The sequence below is a fragment of the Phyllobates terribilis genome, unplaced genomic scaffold (assembly GCF_046119375.1).
Source record: "Phyllobates terribilis strain yellow unplaced genomic scaffold, ASM4611937v1 Scaffold_3__8_contigs__length_932513732, whole genome shotgun sequence".
In the NCBI taxonomy this organism is placed as follows: Eukaryota; Metazoa; Chordata; class Amphibia; order Anura; family Dendrobatidae; genus Phyllobates; species Phyllobates terribilis.
The window spans coordinates 582,243,626-582,270,505 of NW_027362763.1; positions in this window are offsets into that span (position 1 = coordinate 582,243,626).

Genomic DNA, 26,880 nt, shown 5'->3' on the forward strand with positions numbered 1-26,880 from the left:
AATTTGCAACCTGATGGAGGTCAGTATAGATGGACTAATAGAGAAAGTCCGACACACTGCTAGAAGGCCAAATATTATTTCAGAGCTAGATGCAGAAAAAAATTATATTCAGTTTGCAACCTGATGGAGGTCTGTATAGATGGATTAATAGAACAAGACCCACACACAGCTAGAAGCCCAATATTTTTTCAGAGGTAGATGCAGAAAAAAATATATTCAGTTTGCAACCTGATGGAGGTCAGTATAGATGGACTAATACAACAAGTTCCACACACAGCTAGAAGCCCAATATAGAAGCCCAATATTTTTTCAGAGGTAGATGCAGAAAAAAATATATTCAGTTTGCAACCTGATGGAGGTCAGTATAGATGGACTAATACAACAAGTCCCGCACACAGCTAGAAGCCCAATATTTTTTCAGAGGTAGATGCAGAAAAAAATATATTCAGCTTGCAACCTGATGGAGGTCAGTATAGATGGACTAATACAACAAGTCCCACAAACAGCTAGAAGCCCAAATATTTTTTCAGAGGTACTGTAGATGCAGATAAAAATTATTTTTAATTTGCAACCTGATGGAGGTCAGTATAGATGGACTAATATAGAAAGTCCGACACACTGCTAGAAGGCCAAATATTTTTTCAGAGCTAGATGCAGAAAAAAATTATATTCAGCTTGCAACCTGATGGAGGTCTGTATAGATGGATTAATAGAACAAGTCCCACACACAGCTAGAAGCCCAATATTTTTTCAGAGGTAGATGCAGAAAAAAATATATTCAGTTTGCAACCTGATGGAGGTCAGTATAGATGGACTAATACAACAAGTCCCACACACAGCTAGAAGCCCAAATATTTTTTCAGAGGTACTGTAGATGCAGATAAAAATTATTTTTAATTTGCAACCTGATGGAGGTCAGTATAGATGGACTAATACAACAAGTCCCACACACTGCTAGAAGGCCAAATATTTTTTCAGAGCTAGATGCAGAAAAAAATTATATTCAGTTTGCAACCTGATGGAGGTCAGTATAGATGGACTAATAGAATGATGCTATGCCCAAAAGATTTTACTTCACTAGGTGCAGTAAAAAAATTGGTATTCTATACACAGGTGGTATATCTTGCAACACAGATAGGCTACTCCACTGACTAACACACTCTGCAATAGGCCAAAAAGGATTAGCTTTGCTAGATTCAGCCAAATGCTGTGAAAAAAACTTGCACAGCACTGGCACAGACCTGCCTGGCAAAAACTGATAGGAACTGATGTAACCTAGTCCTGAAAAGGACTCCAATTACAATTAGTCTTTACTCCCACAATCTATCTATTTAAGAGCACAGACCTCCCTGATAAAAGTCGTAGGAAATGCTGTAACCTAGTCCTTAAAAGGACTGCAATCACAACTATTCCCTACTCCCAAGCTATCTGTATATTTGTGCGAAAATTGGCTTGAAATTAACAAGGTATAGCGCACACAGCAACAGCGGTGCCGTCTAACACGCAGCTGCAGCAGTGAGAAAATGGTGGCGACGGGGAAAATGGCTTGGTCTTATAGGGCAAGGACATGTGACATACACTGCCAATGACACATGCCCTTGCTTGTGTGAAAATAAGCACTTCGCTCCGTGTGTGCGCTGCTGATAGACTGACAGATTGCACCTCCACACTGCAAATGCGGGAAAGAGAAAAAAAAATGGAGATCTTCATTGTTCCTGCAGAGATCCATCCCCTGCCCCTCCCCTCACCCCACTGTACACTCAAACTGCGTATTAACATTAATTTTCATCATTACTGAGAAAAAATCCAGTTATGATTTTGGTGCACGAACAGTTATCGAACATAACCTCGAACAGCCGAATTTTTCTCAAATTGTTCGTGTTCGCCGAACGGCTCGAACACCGCCCAAAACAGCTCGAATTTGAGATTGGCGAACAGTTCGAATAGAACAACGCTCATCTCTACTGATAATCCTACTGAATAGACTGCTAGAATTTGTATTATGGCAAGAAAAGAGCAGCTAATTAAAGAAAAACGAGTGGCCATCATTACTTTAATAAATGAAGGTCAGTCAGTGAAAAAAATTGGGCATACTTCGAATGTGTCCCCAAGTGCAGTTGCAAAAACCATCAAGCGCTACAAAGAAACTGGCTCACATGAGGACTGCACAAGGAAAGGAAGACCAAGAGTCACCTCTGCTTCTGAGGATAAGTTTATCCGAGTCACCAGCCTCAGAAATCGCAGGATACCAGCAGCTCAGATTAGAGACCAGGTCAACGCCACACAGAGTTCTAGCAGCAGACACATCTCTACAACAACTGTTAAGAGGAGACTTTGTGCAGCAGGCCTTCATGGTAAAATAGCTGCTAGGAAACCACTGCTAAGGACAGGCAACAAGCAGATGAGACTTGTTTGGGCTAAAGAACATAAGGAATGGACATTAGACCAGTGGAAATCTGTGCTTTGGTCTGATGAGTCCAAATTTTAGATCTTTGGTTCCAACCACGGTGCCTTTGTGCGACGCAGAAAAGGTGAACGGATGGACTCTACATGCCTGCTTCCCACCGTGAAGAATGGAGGAGGAGGTGTGATGGTGTGGGGGTGCTTTGCTGGTGACACTGTTGAGGATTTATTCAAAATTGAAGGCATACTGAACAAGCATGGCTACCACAGCATCTTGCAGAGGCATGCTATTCCATCTGGTTTGCGTTTAGTTCGACCATCATTTATTTTTCAACAGGACAATGACCCTAAACACACCTCCAGGCTGTGTAAGGTCTACTTGACCAAGACGGAGAGTGATGGCGTGCTATGCCAGATGACCTGGCCTCCACAGTCACCAGACCTGAACCCAATCGAGATGGTTTGGGGTGAGCTGGACCGCAGAGTGAAGGCAAAAGGGCCAACAAGTGCTAAGCATCTCTGGGAACTCCTTCAAGATTGTTGGAAGACCATTTCCGGTGACTACCTCTTGAAGCTCATCAAGAGAATGCCAAGGGTATGCAAAGCAGTCATCAAAGCAAAAGGTGGCTACTTTGAAGAACCTAGAATATAAGACATATTTTCAATTGTTTCATACTTTTTTGTTAAGTATATAATTCCCCATGTGTTAATTCATAGTTTTGATGCCTTCAGTGTGAATGTACAATTTTCAAACTCATGAAAATACAGAAAAATCTTTAAATGAGAAGGTGTGTCCAAACTTTTGGTCTGTACTGTATGAGAAATAGTATTATATTATGTTTTTTTAAAAATAAGGAAACCCTACAATTACATTGGTAATGGGAAGAGCTGGTATTTTATAGTATGTTAAGTTTTTTAATGAATTCTTGACATATTATTATATCTCTTGTGTATGTGGATAAAAATAATGTATTATGAAATTAAAAAAAACAGCACTAAAAGCCGCCATGAAGTTCTCTGCCGTTCCTCTGGACCCTAAACTGTCACCCATGATGCCCACATCACATTGTATAAGGCAGAGCAGGTCCATGGGCCGCTGCCTGGCTGGTGCCACCTGAGGGTTCCGTCACCTGTACACGACCAACTGCCATTTACTTTCAACTGTCGGCTGAAGTGATCGGACGGAGGTCTACAGGCGGGAAGAATGGCGTCTAATGAACACAAAGAGAGCGAGTATAAGAAGAGAGAAGAGAAGAGGAAGAGAGAAGAGAATAGTGATACCACTGGATTAAATAAGATCATGAAGAAGAGAAGAGAGGCCAAAGACCATGGATTGGAGGATGAAGAGCCAACACCTGGATGCAGCAGAGACCCCGGAACATCCAGCCCCTACCCCAGCCTTAACATGAGCAACTTTACCATCCATGAAACCTTGGGTAGGGGCAGCTTTGGCAAAGTAAGTTTTTATATATTTTTCTTTATCAATGCATATTTGCCATTTTGTCTCCATTTGTTATCTTCTTTAGGTAGATATTCATTGAAGTGTTCTTCTATGAGTGTTCATCCAGGTGCTCCCCTGCCCCCATTATTATTTCACATATTGTAAACAAAAATCACTGCGCTAGAAGGATTAAAACAGAACAACTCCTAAAGCAGGGGTCTCAAACTCGGCTGGGTATTTGGGCCGCACATGGAAAAAATTTGAATTTGGGGGGCCGCATTCTTTGCAGGTCAAAGTGACATTTTTAGTGATACCATTTTTTTTGTATACACCTTTTGAACATTTTTGCTGTGTTTATTTTATTTTTTTATAGCTTGGGTCGTTATGGATGTGGCGACAATAAACGTGCACTTTTTTGTGTTTACTTTAGTCTATATAAAAAAAAGCATTTTTGGCGCCAAAATATTTTTTCATGCTTTATTTTTATTTATTCTTTTAATTTTTACAATTTTGTTTCCCCCAATTGGCCACATACAGTAACATTGTCTTACAATTAGCATCATATAGTAATCCTGGCAAACTTCTTGAAGTAATGTCCCATCCTGGTCCCCGTCTTGTAGTAATGTGCCGCATCCTGGTCCTCATCTTGTAGTAATGTGCCCCATCCTGGTACTAATCTTGTAGTAATGTGCCCCAACCTGGTACTAATCTTGTATTAATATGCCCTATCCTGGTCCTCATCTTGTTGTAACGTGCCCCATCCTGGTCCTCATCTTGCAGTACTGTGCCCCATCCTTGTCCTAATCTTGTAGTAATGTGCCTATCCTGGTCCTAACCTTGTAGTAATGTGCCCCATCTTGATCCGAATCTTGTAGTAATGTCCCCAATCCTGGTCCTAATCTTGTAGTAGTGCCCAATCATGGTCCTCATCTTGGATAATGCCCCATCCTGGTTCTCGTCTTGTAGTAATGTCACATCCTGGTCCTGATCTTGTAGTAATAAGCCCCATCCTAGTCTTCATCTTGGAGTAATGCCTCATCCTGGTCCCCATCTTGAAGTAATGTCCCCATCCAGGTCCCCATATTATATTATATTATATATTATAGGCAGTATAGGTACCGTCCCAATTTAGGGTCACCTTGCCGCTGGTGGGACGGCTTGTATACTTTTTTTGATCAAAAATAGTTCACTAAGTACCCTATATTTATTATGCAACTTTGCTTTACATTTATATATAATGATGGTAGGGTATGAGATATATTTTTGTCTTTTGTCTTTTGTAGGTTTTGCTTCTTTTTGCTAGTGTGAACATGCTCCTATTTCTTGCATGTCTACCATCTTAGACCTCAGTTCACATTGCTTGGTTTTTTGTCTTGTTTGCATTCTGTGCAATTTAAGGGTGTGGCATCCCCTTTGTTGAGCTGACTGGTATATATGTAGCTTACCACAGGCCTGGGTGGTCTGGAGTTGGGACCCGGTCCTATTTGTCTACCCTTTTATATGCATTACTTCAACTTTGATATACAGTAAGGTTTTTAATATAGGCAGTATAGGTACCATCCCAAATTAGGGTCACCTTGCCGCTGGTGGGACGGCTTGTATACTTTTTTTGATCAAAAATAGTTCACTAAGTACCCTATATTTATTATGCAACTTTGCTTTACATTTATATATAATGATGGTAGGGTATGAGATATATTTTTGTCTTTTGTCTTTTGTAGGTTTTGCTTCCAGGTCCCCATATTGTAGATATGTCCCCACATTGTAGGAATGTCCCCGTACAGGTCCCCATATTGTAGATATGTCCCCTGTGCCGTTTTTCACACACACATAAAAGAGAGAAAAAAAAAAGATTCTTCTCACCTGTCCTCCATTCCCGCTGTGTTTCTGCTGCACATGCAGGCACCACAGACCCCTTGATGATCCCGACCTGGTCCAGGTGGAGCCACCAAGAGCAGGGCTGCATTGCTGCGCAGAGACAGTCTCCCAGTACAGCATTACCAATGCCAGCCGCTGGCCAATCAGAGGCCAGCAGCTGACATCTGCGCATTGCAGTGACGTCATACGCCGCTGCGCCGGTACACTAATGTCAGCTGCTGGCCTCTGATTGGCCAGCGGCTGGCATTGATAATGCTGTGCTGGGAGATTGTCTCTGTGTGGCAATGCAGCACTGCTGTTGGTGGCCCCTCCTGGACCAGGTCAGGATCGTCAAGGGGTCTGTGGTGCCTGCGGTTGGAGACCTCTGCCCTAAAGACTGCTCAAATGGATACTGAAAAAAGCAAACAACCGACACTTAAAAATAATTGAAGGAAAAGTGAGGTAGTGATAATCAGTTGTGACCGTTCATTCAGTTTACCACCGATAATGGCTTGAACTGTTTTACATAAATCACACCACAAATAGCGCGGGTGTATACCGACACAATAGTCACATTGAGTATACACACCCCACTGATGAAAGATATAGCAGTGTCAGTGTTTGCGAAAGGCGTAGGGGAGAAGTACGGCACTTCCAAGCATCCGTATTTCAGAAGCAGTGTGACGTCACACGCCGTCTGCTCCAGTGCACGGTTCAATTCAGTTTCAGGTGAGTCACCGGTCGGGACTCCACTTCACTGCGCATCTTTAAGACCTTTAAGACCTTTCCATAGAGCAGTCATGGAGCAGACAGTGCATTATGCAGAAAGCTTAGCTTTGTTCTGCTATAAGGTCCAGGTTATTAGCAGACTCACAAACCACTCAGTCCATGTGTTTCTCCTTATTTCTTTCCTCAGGTGGTCCTGACATCAATCCCCAGCCGAAACATCTATATGGCTGTAAAGATGGTCAAGAAAAAGAAGGTCAATGAAAACATCATTATAAGAGAGCGGCGGATACTTCTGGCGGCTCGAGACTGCCCATTCCTTTGTCACTTCTATGCCGCACAGCAGTCTCGGAAGCGCGCGTATTTCATCACGGAGTATCTGTCCGGTGGCAGCCTCGAGGCTTTGATTGAACTGTGCGGCTACTTGAACATCGACAACGTAAGGTGAGAAAGACACACCAAAAGGAGAGAAGGGGTGGAAATAAAAGCGTAGGCTGGGATGTAGCTGGGAGAGGGCTGGCAGGACATGGTGCGAAGAAATTGCCAGCGATGACATTGATACTACACCCTGTTCTCTCCATCAGATTCTACACAGCAGAGATTGTATGTGGTCTCCAGTTCCTCCATGGACACAACATCGTCCACCGGTAAGCAGAAATTTCCTCCTTCTCTGTTTCCTTTATATTCTAGAAATATTTCCCCCAACTTTCCAGGGCCCCTGTCTTCCTATTCTACCTAATCTTGCAGTTACCAATTTTCCATCTCTTGTATCACTGGGTAGATTTCTTATCCTACTGTCTTTTTTCATTGCAGAGATATTAAGCCAGAAAACATCATGTTGGATGCAGATGGCCACATCCGTATAATTGACCTGGGGCTCGCCCAAGATGGTGTCACCTCCTCCAATAACATCACTGGAGTGACGGGCACTTTCCATTTCATGGCCCCTGAGGTGCTTCGTAAAAAAGGATATGGCACAGCAGTGGATTGGTGGAGCCTGGGGATTGTGGTATCCGAGATGGCAACAGGACGCTCCCCATTTTACACCGGCTCCAACAGCAAAATGGCTCACAGAGCTATAACCAAAAGAAAGCCTGAAATTCCATCTTGGCTTGATGCTGACTTGAAAGATCTCATCAAGAAGCTGCTGTGCAAAAATCCTCAGAAGCGATTGGGTGTGTGCGGGAACATCAGAGAGCATCCATTCTTTACCACCATCGGCTGGGAGGATCTGGAGAGAAGGAGAGCACAGCCACCATTCATACCATTCAGGCCAGTTCTGGAGAACCATCTTAGGCAGTGGCGGAAGGAAAAGAAAGCCCTTGACCCCGTGGCCGGCTTTAATTACGTGTCACCAAGCTGGGCCCGGTAAGATCATCCTTCTCCAAGGAAAAATCTCATCAAATGTTCTTCTTACCTTGTGGCCATTATCACCATCCTTGTCTTCTCCCACTGTTTCTGCCAATGACCATGTGTCTGTTATTCTTAGGTGGATGAGAATATCTGGGTTGTGAAAGAATCCAAGACCATCTGGTGAGTGACCGCTGTACACACAAGATACCGATCATTATATTTGTACATTATATCTGATGTTCATTATAATGACCATTCCTTTTAGATACCAGAAGATCCAGGAGATAGAAGTTGTTGAAATGTCTTCCCCTTATGTCTTGCAGGATAAGCCCGTGCCAACTGCCCAGAACTTCTTGCCTCCTGACCCATACCTCATGTCTCTGCTGCTGTCACCTCGGCTGCCAGAAAACATCATCTCTCTCCATAACATCTTCATGCTGGACCACAGCCATCATGCCATCGTGTCGCTGCACCAGGCCCTTGACTTGGCATCCTCCAATCCTGGGCTGGCGTTTGCCATCACTCCAGCCCGAAGATCTTCTGCAGCCTCAGGAGCGGCTTGTGCTTAGTGTCCATCTGGTGAGTTCAGGAACAGTAGTCTAATATAGGCTATTATCCCTGAACTCACCTAAGCACAGGCGGGGTAAGTATTTCACCCATCACATCCACATCACCCACACTACATGATAGGCATAGGTCCCACACTACATGATAGTTATAGGCCCCACACTACATGAGAGTTATAGGCCCCCACTACATGATAGCTATAGGCACCCACACTACATGATAGGTATAGGCCCCACACGACATGATAGGTATAGGCACCAACACAGACAGACATAGCACGAATATAGAGATTTCGGCTTTTGATCCTGGGATTTAATCTGATCGCCACATTTGGGGTCAGGAAGGAATTTTTCCCCCTAAGATGAGGATAATTGGCCCATTCCTCATGTGGGGGTTTTCGCCTTCCTCTGGATCTACACGGCCTTAAATAGGTTTAGTAATATATCAATAAGTAAGATTCACACAAAAGTAGTGCAAAAAAAAGTTTTAAATTACACAAAACAAACACATTTTCAGTGTAAATATATAACAATTCATTAAAATATTTATTTAAAAAAAATCTCACTTCCACTACTTACAGGTTAGGTACGAGCCTTTGATCCTGGGATTTATCACGATCGCCATATTTGGGGTCAGGAAGGAATTTTTCCCCCATCTTGAGAACAATTGGCACATTTCTTACATGGGGTTTTCGCCTTCCTCTGGATCAACACAGCCTACAAATAGGTTTAGTAATATAAAATAAATAAGTAGGTTCTCATATTTATAACGAAAAAATATATGAAAAAAAATAGAATTTGATTTTTGGTTTCAAAAAATTAGTTTACTTAAATATAAAAATAAATTAGTCCAAAAATAGAAAATAATTAAAAAAAATAATTACACATACGTACATATTTGTATCACACATTAGCTATGATAGTTGTATAAGTAATTCACATATTAATAGCTTATTATAAATATATATAAAAAAAAATGTAAAATATAGGCAGGTTTTCAGATAATTCATAGCTGACACACATAATTTATACAGTAGCTCAGTACAAAAATAAGAAAAAGTTAAATAGTTTAATATATTTTTTAGAAATTAGTTTAATTCCACAGGTTTGGTATCAGCCCTTGATCCTGGGATTTATTCTGACCGCCATGTTTTATTTGGGGTCAGGAAGGAATTTTCCCCCCTGATATGAGGAGAATTGGCCTATTCCTCACAGGGGGTTTTCGCCTTCCTCTGGATCAACATGGCCCATTAATAGGATTATTCTAATAGATGAAAAATTTACACATATACATAATCGTAAAATATATAATATCCGTGCCTATAAATAAAATCTTTCTTTTACCCCCTACATCGTTGTTCTTGTCATTATTTCATTGGATGTCCATGTAGTGAATGTGCGTTTAACCCCTGAGTCTTTGTTCTCCAGCACAATGGATCTTGATAGGATCGTCTAGTCTCATGTAAGGTTTCTCCATATGGGTCAGAGGTAAAGCCCCAATGTGCTGTGAATAAAGACCAAAATGATCCCAGCAACAAGTGCTAAATTTCCCTACAGCGCCTCCAAAGACGAAATTAAGTATTGCACGTGGTCGTCTGTAATCACTGGGCTGTCCATAGAAATCCTGGAAATGTTGAGTCCTCCAGAGCAGGAGATGCTGTTTGTTGGTCATCTCAAGGGTTGAGCGAGCACTAAAATGCTCGGGTGCTCGAAGCTCGGCCCGAGCTCACCGTGATACTCGGGTGTTCGACCCGAGCAACGAGCCCAATGTTAGTCTATGGGAGACCCGAGCATTTTTGTGGCGGCACCCCCGGCAGTCTGTAGAAAGCCCAAAAAGTGCCCAAAATGATAGTGACAGTGCTCAAATGACATGGGGACAGCATGGGGATCGCCCCAGGAAGCATTTCTGACTCCAGGTCACTGCTGTCAACAATGTGGTCAGAGGTATTAAGCCACTTTTACGGGCTCACAATAAAACATTGAAAAACGAAACTGAAAAGGTTTTCCTGTGAAATATGTTAAGGAACATCCTTTCCAGGGTAAAGACTTGTGCATAAGGTAAAATAAATAAGCAAAAACAAAAATACTCCTCCACACCGGGTGTCATGTGCGCAAGTAGCATTTTTTATGCGTTTTTGCACTTTTGTATTGCTTTCAACCGTGACAAATGCATTCACCAGGAAATGTAATTTTAACATTTTACAACCTTATCTGGTCATGTGCTGTGTGACACATGCATACAGTGCTGAAAAGACATGGGAACAGCATGGGGAAGACCCCAGGAAGCATCTCTGACACCCAGGTCACTGCCTAAAAGTGTGCCTATCACAAGTGATCCTTGCCGCATCAGAAGATGCAGACTTGCAACTATCCCCGTGCAAGTCCTTGTCCCAGGGCAGTGTTCAATTGTACCTCCCCAATTCCTTGTAATGCAAGCGCAAGTATGCAGCCTGCATATTGGGCCTTTTAGGCATGTGGAGGCGGAACCTGGCCACCACGTCATGGCTGCATCAGCGGCCTGGTATCCATACTCTGTCCCCAGCCGCCCCGCAGCCGAGTGCCCACACACGGTCCCCAGTCGCCTGGGAGTGGCTGGGTGTCCATAAATGGTCCCCAGCCACCCCTATTTGTCCCAGTGCACCTTATACACAAGTGCGCATACCAAAACATTACCTGTGCCCTCCCCAGTGCATTTAGTGGGAAGGACAGCCAAACCACAAACACGTGGACAAGTGAATGTGGCCAGGGATGGTCCTTCTCACTGACGCCTTCACACTGGGTTAATATTGTGGAAGCCAGGACACAGTTGGACACTGGGATGCAAGACGTCCAACAGACATAGAGGATTGCGGGTCCTGGGTCAATCAGGCTTCAACACAAAGTTCAGAAGGTAGACAGCAGCAGTAGTTGGCCTCCTACACAATGAGTAAATTATTCATGATCATGAGGCCATCCATCTCCTTAGCTTTCTGTTCCTTGGAATGCAAGCGCATGTATGTAGTAGCGGCTAGGCCTGAGGTGGTCAGTGTTTTGGCGCATATCCTACCTCCTCTGAGGTTTGCTGGATGTTTTCCTGCTCCTATCCCAGTTCTATGACTCCCGTTAAAACAAAGCTTCAGGTGATGAATGATGGATGAGGTGGTGGCAAAGGAGAAAGAGCAGGAGGAACAGGGACCATTCACATCAATATCAGGCCAGTCAACCACACATGTCTTGTAGGATATGTTTCTGTACCAAAAGGAGTGGTTCGGCTACACAGTTATAGGGCATACAATGAGTGCAATGCCTACCAAAAATTTCGAGGCACTCCAATGCCCCTTTGAAGTGACATGGAGGTCAGAGGGTCTTAACTAAACCGTTTTTTCCATTTATAGCAACTGGGTCTCCTGTACACTGTTGGCCTAAGCAGTGAATGGAAGGCTTTCCAAAAATTATGAGGAACTGCAATGCCCCTTGAAACAGACGTGGATTACAGCGTACTAAAACCTTCTACCTATTATTGGGGAGTGGGTCTCCCTTAGTGTTCGCCTATGCATTGAAAAGCAAAAGCTGACTAAAATTAGGAGGAAATGCAATGCCCGTTGGAAGAGTCGTGGAGGTTAGAGGTAATTAAAAACAACATTTCAATGCCCCTTGGAAGAGCTGTGGAATTCAGAGTGGTTTAACAAGACGGTTTTAATGCCCCTTGGAAGAGTGGTGGAGGTCGCAGTGGAATAAAAAGACATTATCAATGCCCCTTGGAAGAGTGGTGGAGGTTAAAGTGGAATAAAAAGACAATATCAATGCCCCGTGGAAGAAACGTGAAGGTCACAGTAGCTTAACAACACGGTTTTAATGCCGCTTGGAAAAAACGTGGAGGTCACAGTAGCTTAACAAGATGGTTTTAATGCCCCTTGGAAGAGTGGTGGAGGTCGCAGTTGAATAAAAAGACAATATCAATGCCCCTTGGAAGAGTGGTGGAGGTCGCAGTGGAATAAAAAGACAATATCAATGCCCCTTGGAAGAGTGGTGGAGGTCGCAGTAGCTTAACAAGACAGTTTTAATGCCCCTTGGAAGAGACGTGGAGGTCACAGTAGTTTAACAAGACGGTTTTAATGCCCCTTGGAAGAGACGTGGAGGTCACAGTAGCTTAACAAGACGGTTTTAATGCCCCTTGGAAGAGTGGTGGAGGTCGCAGTGCAATAAAAAGACAATATCAATGCCCCGTGGAAGAGACATGGAGGTCACAGTAGCTTAACAAGACGATTTTAATGCCCCTTACAAGAGCCATGCAGGACAGAATATTAAAAAACATAATTTCCATTATTGGGGAGTGGGCCTCCCATAGTCTTTGCCTATGCCTTCCAAGCAAAAGCTGCCAAAAATTAGGACGGAGGAACTTGCAATGCTGGCAACACGGACCACGGTCACCCTGGTGGTATAGTGGTGGTGGAGGCTGAGGATAAGGAGAAGAGCAAAAACAGGAAAAATGAGGAAGCGTATACCCATGTGTGGGTGTGAAGCCGTGCATGGGAATACACCTCCCGAAACAACACAGTGGATTTGACTTTATGTTACTCTGCTGTCATTTGGTGGTGATGAGAATTCTGGCCCAATTCAGCCCTTGTTCATTTTGATAAGGGTCAGCTTGTCAGCATTGTCAGTTGACAGGCGAGTGCGCTTATCAGTTACAATTCCCCCAGCAGCACTTAAAACACGCTCCAATAACACGGTAGCGGCAGGGCAGGCCAGGACCTCCAAGGCGTACAGAGCGAGTTCATTCCAAGTGTCCAGCTTGGATACCCAATAATTAAAAGGCACAGAGGAATCACGGAGGATGCTGGTACGGTCGGCAAGGTACTCCCTCACCATCTTTTGAAACTTTCCACTCCTTGTGAGAGTACCCCGCACCTCAGGGCCTCTAAGCTGGGCGGGTCTCAGAAAACTGTCCCAGAACATTGACAGTGTTCCCCTGCCTCTGCTGGATTGGAGTTGCTTCTTTCTCGCCTGTACGCCTTGGTTGGTCAACGAACTGTGACCTCTGCCGCTAGCGTGTTCAGTGGGAATTTTTTTAACAGTTCTGCAGCAAGGGCCTTCTGGTACTGCCCCATTTTTGCAGACCTCTCCACCTCAGGAATAATAGAGTGAAAGTTCTCCTTGTAGCGGGGGTCTAAAAGTGTCACCAACCAGTAATGACTGTCACCCAACATTTTGACAAAGCGAGGGTCACGGTTAAGGCAGCATAACATAAAGTCAGCCATGCGTGCCAGACTGGTAACGGGCAAGACTTCCATGTCCTCACCAAGATGATGACTGACCATGCTCTCCTCCTCCTCCTCCTCCCCCCTGTCCTCAGGCCACCCACGCTGAACCGACTGTATGACAGTTGTACAGGTACTACCATCTACAGCGCATGATACCAGCTCCTGTTCTTCCTCCTCCTCCTCCTCCTCTCCCTCATTGTCCCCCAATGAACATTGGGATGAGATGAGGCTGGGCTGTGTGTAATCGCCCGTTATGGCTTCTTGATCCATCTCATCATACTCTGGCTGCAATGCCTCCTCTTTAATTCTCTGCAGAGAGCGTTGAAAAAGACAGACAAGTGGGATGCTGATGCTAATGATGGCGTCATTGCCACTCGCCATCTTGGTGGACTCCTCAAAGTTTGTCAGGATGGTACATATGTCAGACATCCAGGTCCACTCCTGAGGTCTTATGTGTGGAGTCTGACCTGAATATCGACGGCCTTGTTGCAGCTGGTACTCCACAACTGCTCTCTTCTGCTCACAAATCCTTTGCAACATGTGGAGGGTAGAGTTCCAATGTGTGCGGACATCACACACCAGTCGGTGTGCCGGAAGCTGCAAACACTGCTGCAACACAGCAAGGGCGGCGGAAGCTGTAGCTGACTTCCGAAAATGAGCAGACAGGCGGCGTACTTTGACGAGCAGATCTGGCAACTCGGGGTACGATTTAAGAAACCACTGAACCACGAGGTTAAGCACGTGAGCCAGGCATGGTACATGTGTGATCTCGCCTCGCCTCAGAGCCGCCACCAGGTTACTGCCATTATCACACACGACCATGCCTGGATGTAGGTTCATCGGTCTCAGCCACATATCTGCCTACTCTTTCACAGCTGTCCACAACTCACAAGCAGTGTGAGGTTTATCACCTAAGCTTATGAGTTTCAGGACAGCCTGTTGCCCCTTGGCTGAGGCAGTACTGCAGTGCTTCCAGCTTGTAACTGATGTGGTGATATCTGAGATGGAGGCTGAACATGAAGAGGAGGAGGATGATGCGCAGGAGCTGTACACTGTGGGGGCAACTCTGACTGACATAGGGCCCGCAATCCTCGGTGTGGGGAGGATGTGTTCCGTTCCCAAGGTCCGACTGGGTCCCGGCTTCCACTATGTTTACCCAGTGTGCTGTCAGGGAGATGTACCCTCCCTGGCCACAAGCACTTGTCCACGTGTCCGTTGTCAGGGGGACTCTCCCAGTAACTGCTATGTTGAGGGCACGGCAGATGTTTTGGGACATGTGCTTGTGTAGTGCAGGGATGGCACACCGGGCAAAATAGTGTCGGCTGGGGACCGAGTACCGAGGGACGGCCACCGCCATAAGGTTGTGGAAGGATTCCGTCTCCACCAGCCTAAAAGGCAGCATTTCCAACGCAAGCAGTCGTGAAATGTGTGAATTTGGGATTGTGGCCTGTGGGACGTTGGCTGCGAATTTGCGCTTTCGTTCAAAGGTCTGGGATATGGACAATTTAACGCTGCGGTGGGACGTGGACGTGGACGTTGATGCTGTATCTTGAGAAACTGCCATAACAAGTGAAGACTGAGAGGAGGGGCCATCTTTGCATGCAGTATGGACAGGGGATTGCCTTGCACGCACAACAGGGGGTTCTCTTACATGCACAACAGCGGAAGAAGCAGTGGTGACACCCGCTGACACTGGTCGTGGACCCTGGGGTTCGCCCCACAAAGTCGGGTGCTTTGCTGACATGTGCCTGATCATGCTGGTGGTGGTCAGGCTGGTAGTTTTGTCAGCCCTGCTGATGCTGGCCTGACAGGTGGTACAAATGGCCTTTTTGGGGTTATCAGCAGAGTCTTTAAAAAAATTCCAGACTCTGGAAGACCTACCGGTTGTAATGGCAACTTCCCTCGTGTTGGTGTTACGGGGAACGGTTGCCCGCCTTCTGTCTGCGGCCACCACACTGCTTCTTCCTGCCTGTTGGGGTACTCTGCCTCCCTCCCCCTGTGTGCTGCTGGCCTCACTCTGCGAGTCCTCCTGCAACACTGGGTCTGTTACTAGATCATCCACCACCTCCTCCTCTTTCACTTCCGCACCACGGTCCTCCTCCTCACTTCGTGGCAATTGTGTCTCGGCATCATCCACCTCTTGTGACAAATTGCCAGCGTCGCCTTCCTGTGGCCGTGGCTGTTCAAATATTTGGCCATCGCTACATGGGATCTCCTCTTCCACCACTTCAAGCGGAGCAGGCGAGGGGCACAAATAAGGAAATGGACTAGTGAACAGCTCATGAGAGTGTCCAACTGTGGGATCAGTTGCTGTCTGACGACACTCGACATGGTGGGAGGAAGGAATGAGGAGGAGTATGTGTGGTGCCCCTGCGTGTTCAGTCGCCACAGAGGTACTGCATCTCACCCAGAGGTCTGGTATCTCAATCTCAGGTAAGGATGGAGTACCTCCCGGGACGCTAACACCTGCATCCAACACACCACTCCAGGCCAGCTGGAGGGGGCAAGATGCTGAGCTGGAGTGGGGGGGAACCTAGTGAGGGGGAACCATGTAGTGGGTGTGGGTGGAGGACTTACTTAGGGGAGCACATGAAAGGAAGCTGTATAAAAAGGGGAGCCATCTTAGAAAGACAGATCAGTCAGAGGAGGAGAGTGTGTGGAGCAGAGGCTCTGCAGGAGCTCTGCTCCAGAGGCGGGCCTAGTGAGTGGCCCAAGAGAAGGAGAGAGAATAGGAGAGGGAGCAGGAGAAAGGCTCCAGGAACAGAAGGGATCCCAGGGGTATGGGAAGTGCTAGAGGCCACCCGTACGCCCGAATCTGCCAGGTGGTGGAGGGATCAAGCCAAGGGGACCGGCCCTAAGCTAGTGGAGCACTACAAGGCTTAGCTAGGAACCGGAGGCTGCTGTACTTTCAGGGTGCAGTGGCCACATCCACAACTATATTGCCGAGAAGGTGGCCACAGAGGGTCCAGGGGACTGCAGGTCGCCCGACAAGACCCGAGCCGCAGGGCAGGAGGGTGAGAGCCAGCGCAGGAAGACGACTGAGAAAGGCACACAGAGAGGGTTCCCGTTAAGTGCTCCTGAATTGTCTGGGGGATTGCTGAACCCCTGCTTGGTGAATGCAGCGCGATGTGGGAGGCTGTAAGCTGGACAGTGCAACCTGAGGAACGTTAACAACTGTGAGTAAACTTGGAAGACTGCACCCCACTGTCTCTGTTATTATTGTCTGCGCCATCACCCCTGCACTACAACGCCCAGCACAACCTATAACATCTACACTGCCCTGGAGCTAAGCTCTACCTATGGAGAACCACACCAGCTTTGCTGCACTAACATCAGCTCCCGAGGACTTGCTCCGCAGCGGCGGCTCCCTTTAGCTGCATACCACAGGTGGCATCACGAACTTTATACAAACACTATAAATCCCCTATAAAAATCCCCTTTTGATTGACCGCCCTGGGTCACGGACCGGGTCACTGGCACTGTGACATCTCCCATAGCAACGACCGTCCCGTCACCGAGTACCCCACGGCCCAGGGGGCACGTCATATGCAGTCGAGACTCACGGCTACTAACACTTGACCGTGTGGAAGACAGACCGGAGGTGGTGGTGCCCAGGTGACTGGAAGTATTATCTGCTATCCAATTAATAACCTGTTCACACTGATTAGTTCACAATAGTGGTGCTGTTGTGTGCTTCCCTAGTAATTCGGTCAAGAACTGGGAGCGAGAAGATGTGGCTGTTGGTTGTGACACATTTTCACCTTGGCCACGGCGCAGTCCTCTGCACGCACCATCGCCAGAACATCCAGTTCCACATCCCATGCAACGCGCCTTGCCCATTGTAAATGAAGTAAAATAGCTTACACTCGCACTATCAAAGGCAAAAGGGTAATAAAAAGGAGATTTGAACCATGGAAGAGGAAAAACACAGTTCTAGTTCTCTGGCCTACACCAGACTGTTTTAAACAGATATATTGGTGTCTGAACAGTCAGTGAGACACTCAATTCTTTTTTTTTGGGGGGGGGGGGAATACCAAAAGGTTAATAAGATGGGTATTTGTACAGTCTGACTGAGGAAAAAAAAACAACAACAGGATTTAGATGAAAAAAAAAAGGATTTTTCCTGGCCCCTGAGACCTGGGGATGAGTCTAGCAATTTGACCAGCAGGAGCACACAGGACTGTAATGCAGTGTTTGTTGGTATAACCACTGCATCTCCTATACAGCCTGACTGCCTGATATCTGGGATGGATATTAGTCCGGAGAAGGACTGTTTGTTTGATTTGGCAGGCTTTAGAGACCCTACACTAACTATTTCACAGTATAAATCTCTCCCTAGCTCTGCAGCACTGACCCTACACTGTCTGATCCGGAGCGACTGTGTCCAAGATGGCGGCGCCTGGTTTTAAATACTCGAGGTGACGCTGTGCAGCCAGCCAATCACTGTAATGCCCACAACCAACATGGCTGCAGCATTACAGTGACTGGCTGGCAATCCCTGCATGTTCATTGGCTCTGTAAAGAGCGCCAAACATGCAAGGCGGAGACCTGAGCTCCAGCCCGAGTAACCCGGAAATGCTCGGTGCTCGTTGAACATCCCGAGTAGTGAGATGCTCGGGCGAGTAACGAGTAGTGTCGAGCATGCTCTCTCAACACTAGTCATCTCCTTTCTGACTAATAGATGAGAATAGACAAAATCAATGGACAATTTTTAGAAGTGTTGAGCCATCAAAGAAATATATATAAACCTACATGTAGATGCACAACTGATGCGCCCCGAGGGCCGCGGGTACTCGGCAGCCGGGCCTCTGGTTGCCGGGGGATATCACGGTGGCTGACCCGGTCCGTGGCCCAGGGTGGTCAACCAAAAAGGGGAATTATTTATAGGGGATTTGTAAAGTGTTCGTGACGCCACCTGTGGAATGCGGCTAAAGGGAGCAACCGCTGCGGAGCAGTCCTCAGGGCAGCGTGGGGTAATGGATAGTGGTACAGGGGAGAGAAAGCCAGGGCGGTTCAGGAAGAAATGACGGACTCTCACACGGGGGTTCACTTCAGTACCTTTACTGGTGTAGATGCAGGTATGGTCCAGGGTACTCGGTAGGCAGGGTGCACTTCTGGACTCTCCCCAGTGAGCAGGTATAGCGCCTCCTGATCTGTTGCTTCCACTTGCTAAGCTTCTGACCTGCCTGGAGCTAGGCCTGGATTAATTACTGTCTCTCTCTCTTGCACCTGCTGACCTGGTGGTAGGGCCTTCTCTTGGAGATTACTCTCCCTGGTCGCTGGGGCCTCTGTGACTCCTAGCCCTGGTACAGTAGTCAGCGTTGGTCGGCCTGGGACTTGTAGTCCTCCAGGTATCCGGTGGTCCCTACTGGGTATAAAGGGTCCCTGTAGGCGCGGACCCGGTGTCCGGTGTATATTTCGGGGTGAGCCTGGTACACTCGTCTGCCCCCTCAACTCCTCTCTCCTTTCCTCCTTGTCGTCGACCGCACTCAGGGCCCTCACTACGGCAGCAGCAGACGAGCTGCGTCTTCGCTGCTCTCAGTGTCAGCACGCTCTCAGACTAAACACTAAACTGAACACTGAGCTGCCTGGCTCCACCCTCCCTATATATATCCCTATCAGGGCTCCCTCTGGTGGTCTGAGGTGGTAGAGTGGAGGTGTGTGAATGTGTGAGGGCCTTTGGTGGAGAAGTCCATCCATGCACCCTACTGGGTTCTGTGGCACCTGTGCGTAGCAGGGCGCCACATTCCCCCCTAGTACAATTCAGTACTCCTAGACTGAAGCATTTTTTAACAGGTTAACAAATAACAATAATAATAACAACAAGTATAATAACATTAATAAAGTTACAGTAAGTCCCATAACCTGGTGTCCATTTCACCGAAGAAAGAACATGATGGACCCGCCTGAAAACCCTCAACGTGGCTACAGGGCATAGGTAATCCTGGTGCTGGACCACGTCTTCGGCCACGCCAAACGGGTTTTTGTTCTCTGTTCACTTACGGGGCACTCCAGGGAGTGCAACTATGTACAGGAACAGTTTTTGGGCTGCTCACAGTCCTCAGCCAACAAGTTTTTATACCCTGACGGGTAACTAAATAAACACATATATTTCAGTTTATACAATAAACATTAGTAGGCAATACCCCACTGGGTAACTATTTACAGTGCAGGTATTTCTAACTTATTCCTTGTACCTGGCAGGGACCTGGACTTTTGTACTGCGTGTTGACCTACGTAGTACTGGGGTGTTGTTGATGTTTATGTTTGCACTGTCTGCTACCCTGTCAGATCTACGTGTGGGCAAATTGTAGAACTGTCTTATCCTCTCGATGGGACTGGCAAGTACACTGGTTGCTGGGCCTACTGGCTCTGCTTCTACCGGTGATCCTTCTTCCGGGAATTCTTCCTGAGCAGGATCTTCTGGGGCACTTACAGGTCTGACTTGCAGTGGAGGGTCTTCTGGCTGTTGGTAGAAGTGCATCACAGGTATTATTACGGCTCCTTCCAGTTGAGGACAATCTGCCGGGAAATCTCCTAAGACAGTATGGAGTACATCTTCTTTGGGTTCTTCAGTCACGATAAGAGGTACTTCTTCCTGTGGCTTCAATAGACCTGGGCATAACTTCAAGTGGTCTCTTGAAACTGTTACAGCTGTCTTACCTCCATATTTACTGATTAGACAGGTTTTTCTATTGTCAAACCTGGAATCCAACACAGTGTAAGGCTCTCTTTCTCACTGGTCGTCAAGCTTGTGGTTTCTTCTCTTTCACTTCAGCACAACTTCTCCAGGTGTCAAGGGTTCTGCGGGTGCACTCTTGTTGTACTGTGCTTCCTGCTTATCTCTCGCCCTATTTAGACTGTCTTCGACACAGGCCTGTACTCTCTTGTACTGCTCCTGTCGAATCGTATCCCAGTCTTCAGTGGTCATATCTGCCTCTGGCCCTACCACCCCAAGCTCCAGGTCCATGGGCAACTTTCCAGGTCTTGCTCTCATGAGGTACGCTGGAGTACAATTGGTGGAACTCACAGCTATGTGATTGTACAGATCTACCAGGTCAGGTAGTCTGTCTGGCCACTGATTCCTTTCTTCTAGAGGTAAGGTCTTCAGCAGGTCTATGATGATATTGTTCATCTTTTCACATAGACCATTGGTTTGAGGGTGGTATGGCGTAGTCCGAATCTTCTTACACCCGTACAGATGGCAAAACTCTTTGAACAGCTCGGCTTCAAAGGCAGGGCCTTGATCCGTCAGCACCTTTTCTGGGTATCCATGGGGCCTTCAGAAGTATGCTTGAAACGTCCTTGCTGCAGTTTCTGCCGTCAGATCCTTGACGGGGGCTACCACCAGGAACCGGGAGTAGTGATCCACCATGGTCAGGGCATAAGAGTAGCCTGACCTGCTGGGTGACAGCTTGACATGGTCCAGAGCGATGATCTCCAGGGGCTGGGTTGTTTTGATGGACTGCAAGGGTGCTTTCTGGCTGCTGTAGTCTTTTCTTCTGAGGCTACAGGATCCACAATCCCGGCAACACCTCTCTATGGAACTCCGCATTCCAACCCAATAAAACCAACTCTTCAGGAGGGTTTCCAGCTTCTTCCAGCCAAAGTGCCCTGCTTGATCGTGGTAGGCCTCCAACACCATCTGGATGTCTGTCCTGGGCACTACGATCTGCCATACCATCTCATGGGTCCTGGGGTTGACATACCTTCGGCACAGCTTCTCTCTATAGATGAACAGCTGGCTTCTCTCATTCCACAGTTGCTTGGCTTGTGGAGAAGCGTCCTTCCCCAGGGAAGAACCTTCCTGGGTTATCAGTTCCTTGATACGGCTGACAACCGGGTCGCTGTCCTGGGTCTCCTTCCAACTGTGATGAGGTAAAGGGTTTAGTGTCTTACCACGATACCTCCTGGAGGTGCGCTGCTCATGGACCATCACATTTCTGTGGAAGGCAGGTAGCTCAATCTCCTCCAGGTCATCCACTTCTTCTTCAGAGTCCGACTGGTGAGGCATTCTGGATAGGGCATCGGAGTTGGCGTTCTTGTGGTCTGCCAGGTACTTGATGGTGAACTGATAGTTTGACAGTCGGGCCATCCAACGCTGTTCCATGGCTCCTAACTTGGCTGTCTTTAGATGTGTCAAGGGGTTGTTGTCAGTATAGGCCGTGAACTTAGTGGAGGCCAGGTAGTGCTTGAATCGTTCAGTGATGGCCCAGACCAAGGCCAGGAGCTCCAACTTGAAGGAGCTATAGTTTTTTGGATTCCTCTTGGTAGGACGGAGCTTCCTGCTGGCATAGGCAATCACCTTCTCTTTGCCATACAGCTTCTGGCTTAACACAGCTCCTAGTCCCTTGTTGCTGGTCAGGAGAAAATGAAAGGATTCATCCAGTCTATTCAGCGCTCCCAGGAGACAGGGATCAAGCGGAGGTATTAAAAGTCTTCAGAAATTTACTTAGATAAAAATCATCAAAAAAACAATACATAGAACAACGCGTTTCGGCTATATATTTGTACAGAATAGCAGCTATGTTATATATGTAATTACATGCAGTTGCGGAATGCAATATGTTGGCCGGACCACACAGATGGTCAGATCACGTTTAAATGCACACCGACATAATGCGAAAATTGGGCTACTAACACATAGCCTATCGAGACATCTCTTAATAAATCATAATAAGAGCTTTGAAATAAGCTTGACTCCTGTCGAAGAAATTCCACAGAATATATCAAACAGAATCCATCTACTGAACAAGAAAGAGGCTTTCTGGATGTACAGATTGCGCTCTCTACATCCTGACGGCCTCAATGATAGACTGGAGAACATATAGAACACCGAATTAGATCAGGACAGTGTTTCTTATCAATAGAAACACATAGAAAGAATAGAGTATATGGTAACCTAAGCTAGATATGATTTATGATATATTCTTAGGTTTGCCCATAAACCCCTGACTAGTGAAGCCAGCATCATGAGGACATCCACGGCATAGAGGTAAATACCAATGAGAGAAACATGATAGACCCCTGAGTGTGGACTACACGAGTACAATCCCAATAGAAGAAATTAATATTTTTTAAAAAAAAGTTCCTACAGAAATTAAAGATATAGAACTCACAATATGATTAAATGAATGTAAATGACTATTCTATTTATTTTTTATTTTTTAATTTAATTTTTTTTTTTAATTTATATATATATATATATATTTTTTTTTATTTTCTTTTATTTTTTCTTATACCATTATTCTTTCACTTTTTAAAGAAAAAAAACAAAAAAGGGGAAGGGGACAAGGGACAAAAAGAAGGAAGAAAACTTTTTCTAGTAAAAGAAGTATAATATAATAGTCCTAATATGATCATTGAATATATGTTGTATGTGTGGATAATGCTATAGAATTACACATTTTTTTTTATATATCCACACATTCTGTATACACACAAATCAATGTTTCTAATGTTTTTTATGTGTGTGTGTGTGTGTGTGTTTTTCACTATATATTTTATCATGTATTGCAAATACACCTGTAACAACAAAAGAAACAAGGATAAACTGCATACTGAAAACCACCAAGCAGCAATTAAGCTAATGAAGAACCACCAGGTCTTGACCATTTAAATTAATTAATTTATTCAAGTGAACCTATATAGATTATATAACTCTAGCAGACTGTAAAGCAATATCTTACCTGAGGAAGGCTATTCTGTACAAATATATAGCCGAAACGCGTTGTTCTATGTATCGTTTTTTTGATGATTTTTATCTAAGTAAATTTCTGAAGACTTAATACCTCCGCCTGGTGCCTGTCTCCTGGGAGCGCTGAATAGACTGGATGAATCCTTTCATTTTCTCCTGACCTTCATTCCACGGTCTCCTGGCTGAGAGATCCGTTGTATCCAGACTAGAGCTGCACATCAAGGAGTCAAGGCATTTCAGTCAGACCTAAGACGTCGATACGCTATGCCACAAGCTACATCTAAGGTGAGCAAATTAGCTTCTGAAAAATGGTTGAACTAAATAATCTGCACTTAGATCTGCGCCCGTGTTTTCTGTCTTTTCCCCTCTCTTAGACCCTATAGCCTTGGGGTCATATACCTCTGAGTCACTCGTTGCTGGCATCCGTGTACAGCAGGAAAGGTTGGCTGTAGTCAGGGTAGGCCAGGATTTCTTCACCAGTCAGGATCTCTTTCATCACTGCAAAGGACTCAGCCTGCTCTATACCCCACTGGAAGGGGGGGTTCTTGCCTCTGTTGGACTGTCCTACCAGGAGGTCTTGTAGAGGTGCTACCTTTTTGGTATAGTACTTTATGAACCTCCTCTAGTACCCGACCAGTCCCAGGAACTGACGTACCTCCTTGAGATTCTTCGGTTCCGGCCATTTCTGGATGGCAGTGACCTTCTCCGGGTCTGATGCTACTCCCTCTGAGCTGACTACGTGCCCCAGGTACTGAACCTTCTGCTTGAGCAAGTGGCATTTAGAAGGCTTTAGTTTCATCCCATACCGGGACAATGCTTCAAATACCTCCGACAGGTGCTTCAGATGGTCCTCATACGTCTTGGAGTACACTATCACGTCATCCAGATATAGAAGCACGGTCTCGAAGTTACGGTGTCCCAAACAGCACTCCATCAATCTCTGGAACGTTCCAGGGGCGTTGCAGAGTCCGAACGGCATACTGTTGAACTCGCAGAGTCCCATCGGGGTAGTGAAGGCCGTCTTCTCCCGGTCCTCCTCAGCAACTGCTACTTGCCAGTACCCACTAGTGAGGTCAAGGGTAGAGAAGTAATTTGCAGACTTTAGTGCAGCCAGGGATTCCTCTATACGGATCAAAGGGTATGCATCTTTATTTGTTATGTGGTTTACCTGTCTGTAATCTACACACATCCTCATGCTTCTATCCTTTTTCCTGACCAGAACCAGGGGAGCTGCCCAGGGGCTACAGCTATCTCTTATTACCCCTGCTTTCTTCATGTCATGCAACATTTCCTTCGCTTTCTGGTACAGTGCTGGTGGTATGGGCCTGTAACGTTCTTTGATGGGTGGATGGTCACCTGAGGGTATATGGTGTTGTACCCCTTTAATCCTCCCAAAATCAAGTGGGTGTTTGCTGAATACCTGCTCGTATTCCTGGACCACCCTGTGCACACCTTGTTTTTGATGGACAGGAGTGGCGTCAGTCCCAACATGGAGCTGTTGACACCAATCCTCCACCTGGGTTTCTGAGTCATCACCCTCCACTGTGTCTGATGAGGTTAAAGACTCTACTGTGTGTATGGCGTCATCATTCACAGTATACAATCTGGCAACAGTGGCGTATCTTGGTAATTTAACTTCCTCCTCCCCACAATTTAGGAGACATATGGGTACCATCCCATTGCGTACATCAACTACCCCTCTAGCAGTTAAGAGTGTAGGTCTGTGCTCTGAGCTAACGGGCTCCACTACCGCCTGGTAGTTCTGTCCCTTGAGACCTATTGCTGCCCTACACCAGATCAGCATCTCACTCATTGGGGGAAATCACAATGGGTATCGGGTCTGTCACCCGTACATTACCAATCTCACCACCTGTTAGCTTTACCTGTTGCTGGTACAGGAGGGATCGAATCTCTCTCTGGAGCACCTTCCTCTGCCCAGGTTTGGCAGTGTCAGCAATCTGTTGGAGCAAAAACAACACTTCTCCCGAACAGTTACCAACAATATTCGCACCAAGTATCATATCCAAGTCTGTATCACCAGGGTTAGATTCTACTACAATCAGTCCTTGGTCCTTTAGTTCCACTCTCCCCACCTTCACTGTCACGTCCTTAACCCCTACTAGGTTAAGAGGAAGGCCGTTAGAGGCATACACAGACAGGTTCGGGGCTGGCGGCTGGAGTTCATCTACGGACCAGTATCTTTTGTAGAGGACATCAGGTATGATGGTTACCTGTGATCCGGTGTCCAGTAATGCAGGTGTGGCTATGCCGTCCAGCACGATGGACAGGAAAGGCCTTCCTCCCACGAACCAATGGTACCAGCTTGATGGGCCTGATTGGTTTACTCCTGGGTGTCGGCCCTCGGCCCCAGGGTTTGCTCGTTTAAAAGGACAGTTCCGAGCTGTGTAGCCTGCCTTGTGGCTGCAGTAACAGATGAAGTCTCCTGGATGGCGACGTTGGTCATTAGTCCTCCCACGGGGTGGTGTTGTCCTCCTTCGGGGTGGTGTTGTCCTCCTTCTTCTCCTCATCCAGGGGACATCCTCAGGGCTATCGGCGAGTAGGATCCTTCCTTCCGGCTCGGGCTCCGTCTGTAGCTGCAGGTTGCTCAGGAGAGTGGCCAGGGTTTTATTTAGCTGGCGCACTTCAGAGCGCAGGCTGTCCAGCTCGCTAGGGAACACTGTTTGCATCTTTGTTTCAGCCGTTAATGAAGGAGCAGTGGGTGCTGCGGGCACTGGGGTGGCCCCACCCTGGTAACGCTGGATAGCAGTCCCTGATGTTTCCAGGGGCTGTAGACCCTTAATAGCCATGTCCTTGAGGGTGTCAAAGGTGGTGTTTGGATGATCTAAAGCCCACCACCGTACAGTTCTGCTCTCCTCCTGGGACCTCAAACCCCGGATGAACTGTTCCGTCAGCATTTTATTCTCATCCTGTATGCTGGCTGGACTAACCTGTTTTAGGGTCCACAGGGCTTCCTGTAAGCGCCAGGCATATTCTCAGATACTGTCCTCAGGTTTCTGGGTGCAGTGGTAGAACCTCATCCGGATATCTGTCTCAGTGCGGTTTTCAAACACAGTTTGCAGTCTCTTAAAGATAGTGGATACTGATTCCTGGTCTGCGGCTGACCAGGTTTCAACTTCCCGCTCTGCGGCACCAGTCAATTGTCCCAGCACAACTGCGGCTATATGCTTACCAGTCATAGAATACATGTCCAGTACACCGCTTATTTTTCTCTTGAACCCAGACAGGGTGTCTGGTTTTCCATCATACTGGGGAAGCCATTTCTCTCCAGGGATATATGGCAGGGCCATAGGTATCAACGGGGTCATGACCCCTGCTGGTGGGGCGGCCGCTCCGGCCTGTGCAGCGCCGGGCGCAAGTTGGGCATCAGGAGCGTTAACTGATGCTCCGGCGGCTTGCTGGTCGTCGGCCATGGTTGCGCCCCCCTAGTAAACCGTAGCCTACCTTCTTCACTTTTTATCAGGTAGGCCTCAGCTCCGCGGGAGATGGTCTTCTTCCAGGACCTTGCGTCGCTCGCATCTGACATCAGAGCGTCCACTCGACTCCTTCCAGGACCTGACGCTTCCTGACTTCAAG